We start from the raw sequence: 8,581 nt of genomic DNA on the forward strand, positions 1-8,581 counted from the left end.
TATTCTTTTAATTTTTGTGTAATTATTGTTAGTGCTCCTGCGCAGTGATGATTTGAGGGTAAAATTTAGCTGCAATATAAAAAAGTGCATTAGTGCATTAAAATAATTATTAATGTATACGTAATGTACACGTATATGGAAATGAAAAATGAGATTACATTTCTCTAAACAATTATACAACCAATATATAAAAACAATTAATAAACAATATACTAATGGAAAATGTGAATTATTAAAGTTTACCATTACGATAGAAGAATGCTGAGGTTTGTTCGTTTGAATACCATAAAAAAATTGCCTGGATTCATTTTAAAATCTTGTAAACTCTTCCTTTATTATGTACTTGATACACAAACAATAAAAAAGCCTAATAGATGCTGAGCTTTTTCAAATCTTAAAATTCTTGCAAATCTGAAAATCATAAGACTGTATTAGTAAAGTATCAAGTTATCCTTGTTAATATTTAAAAAATAAAGTGTTGAATAAAGACAATATACACTAAAAACTGTATCACACTGCACAGAAAACAACAAAATTTATTTATTTATAAATCAAAAACCAATTTTACTTTCCTATTACGTGTACACGTTCCTTGATAATATTTAAAAAATAAGGAATAAAATAAAGAGGTTATTCAATAAAATCCACACAAAAGAACACAATTGTATAGACAAGAAACCACGTTATAGAAATCTTTAAAACAAATGACATAAAGCACTGTAACCATCCTTAAAGAATTAAAATAACAAGAATTTTTCCATATCGATACAGAATATGGGAATTTACTTTCAGTTGGCATGAGAGATTTCAATTGTTTGTTTCAATTTATTTTAATTCTTTAAGGATGGCTACAGTGCCTTATGTCATTTGTTTTAAAGATTTCTATAACTTGGTTTCTTATCTATACGATTCTGTTTTTCTGTGCAATGTGACATAGTTTTTAGTGTATATGTGTCTTTATTTTGTACATTGTTTAAATATTAACAACGAACGTGCTACAAGTATACAAAACACTCATAAATTTAATTTTCTTTATATTATACCAATGCTATGTTACATTATACTTTTTTTTAGGTTTCCAAGCTTTGGTAGAATACAGCATGAATACACATACTCATTGTCAGTCTAATTGTGTTTACTTTCTATCTAAATAATAATTGTGTTTACTTTTTATATTTATATCAGTTTGGTAAGTTTATCTCTTTTCTTTTATAACATAAAGAATATTAATATAAAAAGTATGAGAAGGGAAAAGAGTGAGAGACATCTTATACAAATATCATCACACAAATATATCAGATTGTTTGATACTTTACTAATACAATCTTATGATTTTCAGATTTGCAAGTATTTGAAGATTTGGAAAATCACAGCATCTATTAGGCTTTCTTAATGTTTTGTGTATCAAGTACATATATAAAAGAAGAGTTTACAAGATTTTAAAATGAATCCAGGCAATTTTTTTTATGGTACTTAAACGAGCAGACACCTCAGCTTTCTTCTATCATAATGGTAACTTCAATAATTCACATTTTACATTAGTATATTGTTTATTAATTGTTTGAATAGATTGGTTGTATAATTGTTTAGAGAAATGTACTTTCTTTTTTCATTTCCATATACATGTACATTACGTATACATTAACAATTATTTCAATGCACTGATGCACTTTTCTTATATTACAGCTAAATTTTACCCTCGAAGTCCTCATTGCGCAGGAGCATTAAAATAATTACATAAAAATGATGAAAGTGCTTAAACCAGAACGTTATAATCTTAAAGATTATGTACTAGATGTATGACACCCTTTATACACATGCGTAACGTTTGGAAGGTCTTATAAACAACTTTTAACAAAGTACTTTCATAGAGGACAACGTCTCATTTCAACGGTGGATTTCGAAGGGGACGGTACATAGATCATATATTCCGATCTTTTAGACAACAATAGACATTCCTATCGATTATTTAAATATTATTTTAATATTCTAATGCAATCTCTTTATATTTCAGATTGTTTAAACACATATGTACTGGTTTAAACATTACATACTTATTAACATACTTTGAATATAAAATAATTTTAATGTGATATTTTTCTGGATAAAAATTTTATTATCCAAAGTCATCATTGCATAGGGACGTAAAAACAAACGTATATTAGTTTAAACAATTACATAAAATTGAAATAATGTTTAAATCAGAACGTTACAATCTTAAATTTTTACAAATTTAAAAGACAAATAGAATCATATTACATAAGGGATTCTTTTCTTTTACAAATTGTATTGCCAAGCCTCGTACCAGGTAATAAAAAAAATTATTGTTAATCGAATTACTAGAAAATATTGAGGACTTGTATCAACGAATTTCTTTTTTGTAGAGATGCCATGGGAATCATTTTACAAATAGAATGCAGCAGCAGTTTAAAGGATCTTTTAATAAGCAAACATAATTATCTTGTATTGGGAATAAACCAATATTATAATAATTTCTTAAAAGATATTTATTCAAAGTATTAAAGATCTTATTCTTTCTGCATAGGTGATCAATCATTAAACTGGAAGAAAGGAAAGATAATTTTCAATTCGATAAGCAAAATCCAACTACACTGTAATCGTGAGAGATCTAGGAAGACAGTGTGGAAAGGGTTTTGTTCTCACCCTGGAAGGAAACTATGTACTATAATTTATATCAAATAATTCAAGAAAGAAAGCATCCTGATTATTACAAATTTAAAAGACAAATAGGAATCATATTATATAAGGGATTCTTTTCTTATACAAATTGTATTGCCTAGCCTCGTAATCAGGTAATGAAAGATATTATTGTTAATCGACTCACTAGAAAATATTGAGGACTTGTATTAACTAATTTCTTTTTGTAGATGTTTGTTCATTTTGCAAATAGAATGCAGCAGCACTGTAAAGGATCTTTTAAGAGGCAAACATAATTATCTTGTATTGGTAATAAACCAATATTATAATGATTTCTTAAAAAATATTTTCAAAGTATTAAAGTTCTGATTCTTTCTGCATAGGTGTTCAATCAATGTACTGGAAAAGAGAGCGTATGATTTTTCACTAAATTAAGAAGAATCCAACAAGACTTTAATCATGAAAGATTTAGGAAGACAACGTCGAAAGTTTTCCGTTCTCACTCTGAAAGGAAACCATGTACTATAATATTATATCAAAATAATTCAAGAAAGAAAGCATCCTGATAATTACAAATTTAAAAGACAAATAGGAATCATATTATATAAGGGATTCTTTTCTTTTACAAATTGTATTGCCAAGCCTCGTACTAGGTAATAAAAAAAATTATTGTTAATCGACTTACTAGAAAATATTGTGGACTCGTATCAACGAATTTCTTTTTTTAGAGATGCCATGGGAATCATTTTACAAATAGAATGCAGCAGCAGTTAAAGGATCTTTTAAAGGCAAACATAATTTCTTGTATTGGGAATAAACCAATATTATAATAATTTCTTAAAAAATATTTATTCAAAGTATTAAAGATCTTATTCTTTCTGCATAGGTGATCATTCATTAAACTAGAAGAAAGAAAGATAATTTTCAATTAGATAGAAAAATCGAAAAACACTGTAATCATGAAAGATTTAGGAAGACACAGGTGAAAGTGTTCCGTTCTCACACTGGAAGGAAACCATGTACTATAATATTCTGTCAAAAGAATTGAAGGAAACCATGTACTGTAATATTCTTTCAAAAGAATAGAAGAAGGAATGCATCATGGTTATTATAAATTTAAAAGTCAAATAGGAAATACATTGCATTAGGATATTCCTAACATATAAAAGTATATTATTTAGTATTGTACTTCGTAATTGAAAATACTATTATACATCGACTGGCAATAATTTATCTAAAGGAAACTATTTTTTTGAATAATAAATTGTTAAAGCAGAAAGGCCATAGATAAGAAATATTGAAAAAATGTCTTAATTTCGTAAATCTAAGGAGAAGAAAATAATGCTGTCAGAAAATTAAATTCTACTGATCATCAAAGTCTTTCACTTGCTTTTTAAGATTTAACTGTACTTGTGCTATATAATTTCTAATAAGGATCATTCATTATTTAATGGTACGTTGATAGAAAAGAAATACTAAAAACATTTCTAGTATCTTTTCTTATCTATACAACAGAGAATATACTGTAGATTTTTCAATTTTACATGAGATAGTGTAACAAACTAATAGTTTCATTTCCTTTGTAGGGTTTTTTGTGCAATTTCTTAAAAGAAAAAGAGATTAAAGGAATATTCTAGTAGCACAAAATTTGGGTAGAAAAGAAGAAAACTGTAGTATCATGAAGAAACATATCACACTATTATGCCACATTGTGGTGGCATTACATAATATAAAATGTATTTGTTGTTTCGTTTAACGATTGCTAGATAAATCTTTTTTAAATAATAAGCTTATATATTTGATACCGGGTGTGATTTCATAAGTGAAGATACGAAATGAATTATTTACTACATATATCTATAATTTAAAGCGCAGAGTAGTGTTTTAATAGCTCAATAATGTAACAAATTAATTGTAATTTTTAAGACGATGTCATACCATGATTGTATATTTAATATTACTTATTAATATATATTTTCTAAAAATATTTGTGCATTAGCATATTTTATTTACATATACGTAAAGTATAATATAATTAATTTAACTATCATTAATGAATTAAAATAAAATTTAAATGTTTGGCGAATTTTATAGACTCCATGGAATAATGTAATAAGAGATAATTAAAAAAAAAAAATGATAAAAAATATCACATTATTCTAATTTTCGTCACAGTAAAATATCTTATTTAGGTCACTATTGAGAAATATTAATATTCTAATTTTTTGTGAAAAAATGATTATTTATATTCTCTTCCTTTTTTTCTATATTCATAGAACTAATATTATAAAAGACTATAAATAATATTTAATAGCTTGGAAAAATATTAATGAATGTATTTATCGATATATATAATATATCTATATATACTGTGAAAGGCATTTAAATGCCACCCTCGAATCAAAATTTTGACGTTTTTCTGATTTCACATAGGAATCCATATGTTCCGGTATTTTAAATCCGGTATTTTAAATTTGTCGTGACGTCACAAAAATGAAATTTGGTAATAGGATCACAGGATGATACAAGAGCTCTTCGAAGAGATAGGATCAGGAAACGAGAGCTGCAAGCGCGATTGGTTAATAATAGACCCAGCATCAACCAATCAGAAATCCACTAAGAGCCGATTGGCCAATTTTCAACCAATCAGCGCTCTTCTAGGCCATATATTGAGAGCTGATTGGCTATTTATCAACCAATCAGCGCACTATTAGAGCTGATTGGCTATTTATCAACCAATCAGCGCTCTTCTAGGCCATATATTGAGAGCTGATTGGCTATTTATCAACCAATCAGCGCTCTTTCCTACTCTCTTCGAAGAGCTCTTGTATCATCCTGTGATCCTATTACCAAATTTTCATTTTTGTGACGTCACGACAAATTTAAAATACCGGATTTAAAATACCGGAACATATGGATTCCTATGTGAAATCAGAAAAACGTCAAAATTTTGATTCGAGGGTGGCATTTAAATGCCTTTCACAGTATATATAGATATATTATATATCGATAAATACATTCATTAATATTTTTCCAAGCTATTAAATATTATTTATAGTCTTTTATAATATTAGTTCTATGAATATAGAAAAAAAGGAAGAGAATATAAATAATCATTTTTTCACAAAAAATTAGAATATTAATATTTCTCAATAGTGACCTAAATAAGATATTTTACTGTGACGAAAATTAGAATAATGTGATATTTTTATCATTTTTTTTTTTTTTTAATTATCTCTTATTACATTATTCCAAGGAGTCTATAAAATTCGCCAAACATTTAAATTTTATTTTAATTCATTAATGATAGTTAAATTAATTATATTATACTTTACGTATATGTAAATAAAATATGCTAATGCACAAATATTTTTAGAAAATATATATTAATAAGTAATATTAAATGTACAATCATGGTATGACATCGTCTTAAAAATTACAATGAATTTGTTACATTATTGAGCTATTAAAACACTACTCTGCGCTTTAAATTATAGATATATGTAGTAAATAATTCATTTCGTATCTTCACTTATGAAATCACACCCGGTATCAAATATATAAGCATATTATTTAAAAAAAGATTTATCTAGCAATCGTTAAACGAAACAACAAATACATTTTATATTATGTAATGCCACCACAATGTGGCATAATAGTGTGATATGTTTCTTCATGATACTACAGTTTTCTTCTTTTCTACCCAAATTTTGTGCTACTAGAATATTCCTTTAATCTCTTTTTCATTTAAGAAATTGCACAGAAAACCCTACAAAGGAAATGAAACTATTAGTTTGTTACACTATCTCATGTAAAATTGAAAAATCTACAGTATATTCTCTGTTGTATAGATAAGAAAAGATACTAGAAATGTTTTTAGTATTTCTTTTCTATCAACGTACCATTAAATAATGAATGATCCTTATTAGAAATTATATAGCACAAGTACAGTTAAATCTTAAAAAGCAAGTGAAAGACTTTGATGATCAGTAGAATTTAATTTTCTGACAGCATTATTTTCTTCTCCTTTAGATTTACGAAATTAAGACATTTTTTCAATATTTCTTATCTATGGCCTTTCTGCTTTAACAATTTATTATTCAAAAAGAATAGTTTCCTTTAGATAAATTATTGCCAGTCGATGTATAATAGTATTTTCAATTACGAAGTACAATACTAAATAATATACTTTATATATGTTAGGAATATCCTAATGCAATGTATTTCCTATTTGACTTTTAAATTTATAATAACCATGATGCATTCCTTCTTCTATTCTTTTGAAAGAATATTACAGTACATGGTTTCCTTCAATTCTTTTGACAGAATATTATAGTACATGGTTTCCTTCCAGTGTGAGAACGGAACACTTTCACCTGTGTCTTCCTAAATCTTTCATGATTACAGTGTTTTTCGATTTTTCTTATCTAATTGAAAATTATCTTTCCTTTCTTCTAGTTTAATGAATGATCACCTATGCAGAAAGAATAAGATCTTTAATACTTTGAATAAATATTTTTTAGAAATATTATAATATTGGTTTATTCCCAATAAAGAAATTATGTTTGCCTTTAAAAGATCCTTTAAACTGCTGCTGCATTCTATTTGTAAAATGATTCCCATGGAATCTCTACAAAAAAGAAATTAGTTAATACAAGTCCACAATATTTTCTAGTGAGTCGATTAACAATAATATCTTTCATTACCTGGTACGAGGCTTGGCAATACAATTGTATAAGAAAAGAATTCTTAATATAATATGATTCCTTTTTGTCTTTTAAATTTTAGTAATCAGGATGCATTCATTCTTCAATTCTTTTGATAGTATATTATAATAGTTTTTCCAGGGTGAGAACATTTCCACACTGTCTTCCTAGATCTCTCACGATTACAGTGTAGTTGGATTTTGCTTATCGAATTGAAAATTATCTTTCCTTTCTTCCAGTTTAATGATTGATCACCTATGCAGAAAGAATAAGATCTTTAATACTTTGAATAAATATCTTTTAAGAAATTATTATAATATTGGTTTATTCCCAATACAAGATAATTATGTTTGCTTATTAAAAGATCCTTTAAACTGCTGCTGCATTCTATTTGTAAAATGATTCCCATGGCATCTCTACAAAAAAGAAATTCGTTGATACAAGTCCTCAATATTTTCTAGTAATTCGATTAACAATAATTTTTTTTATTACCTGGTACGAGGCTTGGCAATACAATTTGTAAAAGAAAAGAATCCCTTATGTAATATGATTCTATTTGTCTTTTAAATTTGTAAAAATTTAAGATTGTAACGTTCTGATTTAAACATTATTTCAATTTTATGTAATTGTTTAAACTAATATACGTTTGTTTTTACGTCCCTATGCAATGATGACTTTGGATAATAAAATTTTTATCCAGAAAAATATCACATTAAAATTATTTTATATTCAAAGTATGTTAATAAGTATGTAATGTTTAAACCAGTACATATGTGTTTAAACAATCTGAAATATAAGAGATTGCATTAGAATATTAAAATAATATTTAAATAATCGATAGGAATGTCTATTGTTGTCTAAAAGATCGGAATATATGATCTATGTACCGTCCCCTTCGAAATCGATCGTTGAAATGAGACGTTGTCCTCTATGAAAGTACTTTTATTAAATGTTGTTTATAAGACCTTCCAAACAATGCGCATGTGTATAAGGGGTGTCATACATCTAATACATAATCTTTAAGATTAAAACGTTATGATTTTCATATTTTTATCTATTTTAAGTAATTATTATAATGCTTCTGCGCAGTGGTGACTTCGAGGGTAAAATTTAGCTGCAATATAAGAAAAGTGCATTAGTGCATTAAAATAATTGTTAATGTATACGTAATGTACACGTATATGTAAATGAAAAAATAAAGTACATTTCTCTAAACA

At 26.4% G+C, this 8,581-nt stretch overlaps 1 long non-coding RNA gene across 1 annotated transcript; it reads right to left on the reverse strand.

Moving 5' to 3' along the window:
* Window positions 1-6,025: 6,025 nt before the first annotated feature.
* Window positions 6,026-6,723, reverse strand: LOC122514758. Its single transcript, XR_006303110.1, has 2 exons — window positions 6,561-6,723; window positions 6,026-6,427 (listed from the first exon to the last, which is right to left on the reverse strand). It is a non-coding gene; the product is annotated as an uncharacterized LOC122514758 (long non-coding RNA).
* Between the last annotated feature and the right edge of the window lie 1,858 nt (window positions 6,724-8,581).

This window comes from Polistes fuscatus, unplaced genomic scaffold (assembly GCF_010416935.1).
Source record: "Polistes fuscatus isolate 324 unplaced genomic scaffold, CU_Pfus_HIC Scaffold153, whole genome shotgun sequence".
NCBI lineage: Eukaryota > Metazoa > Arthropoda > Insecta > Hymenoptera > Vespidae > Polistes > Polistes fuscatus.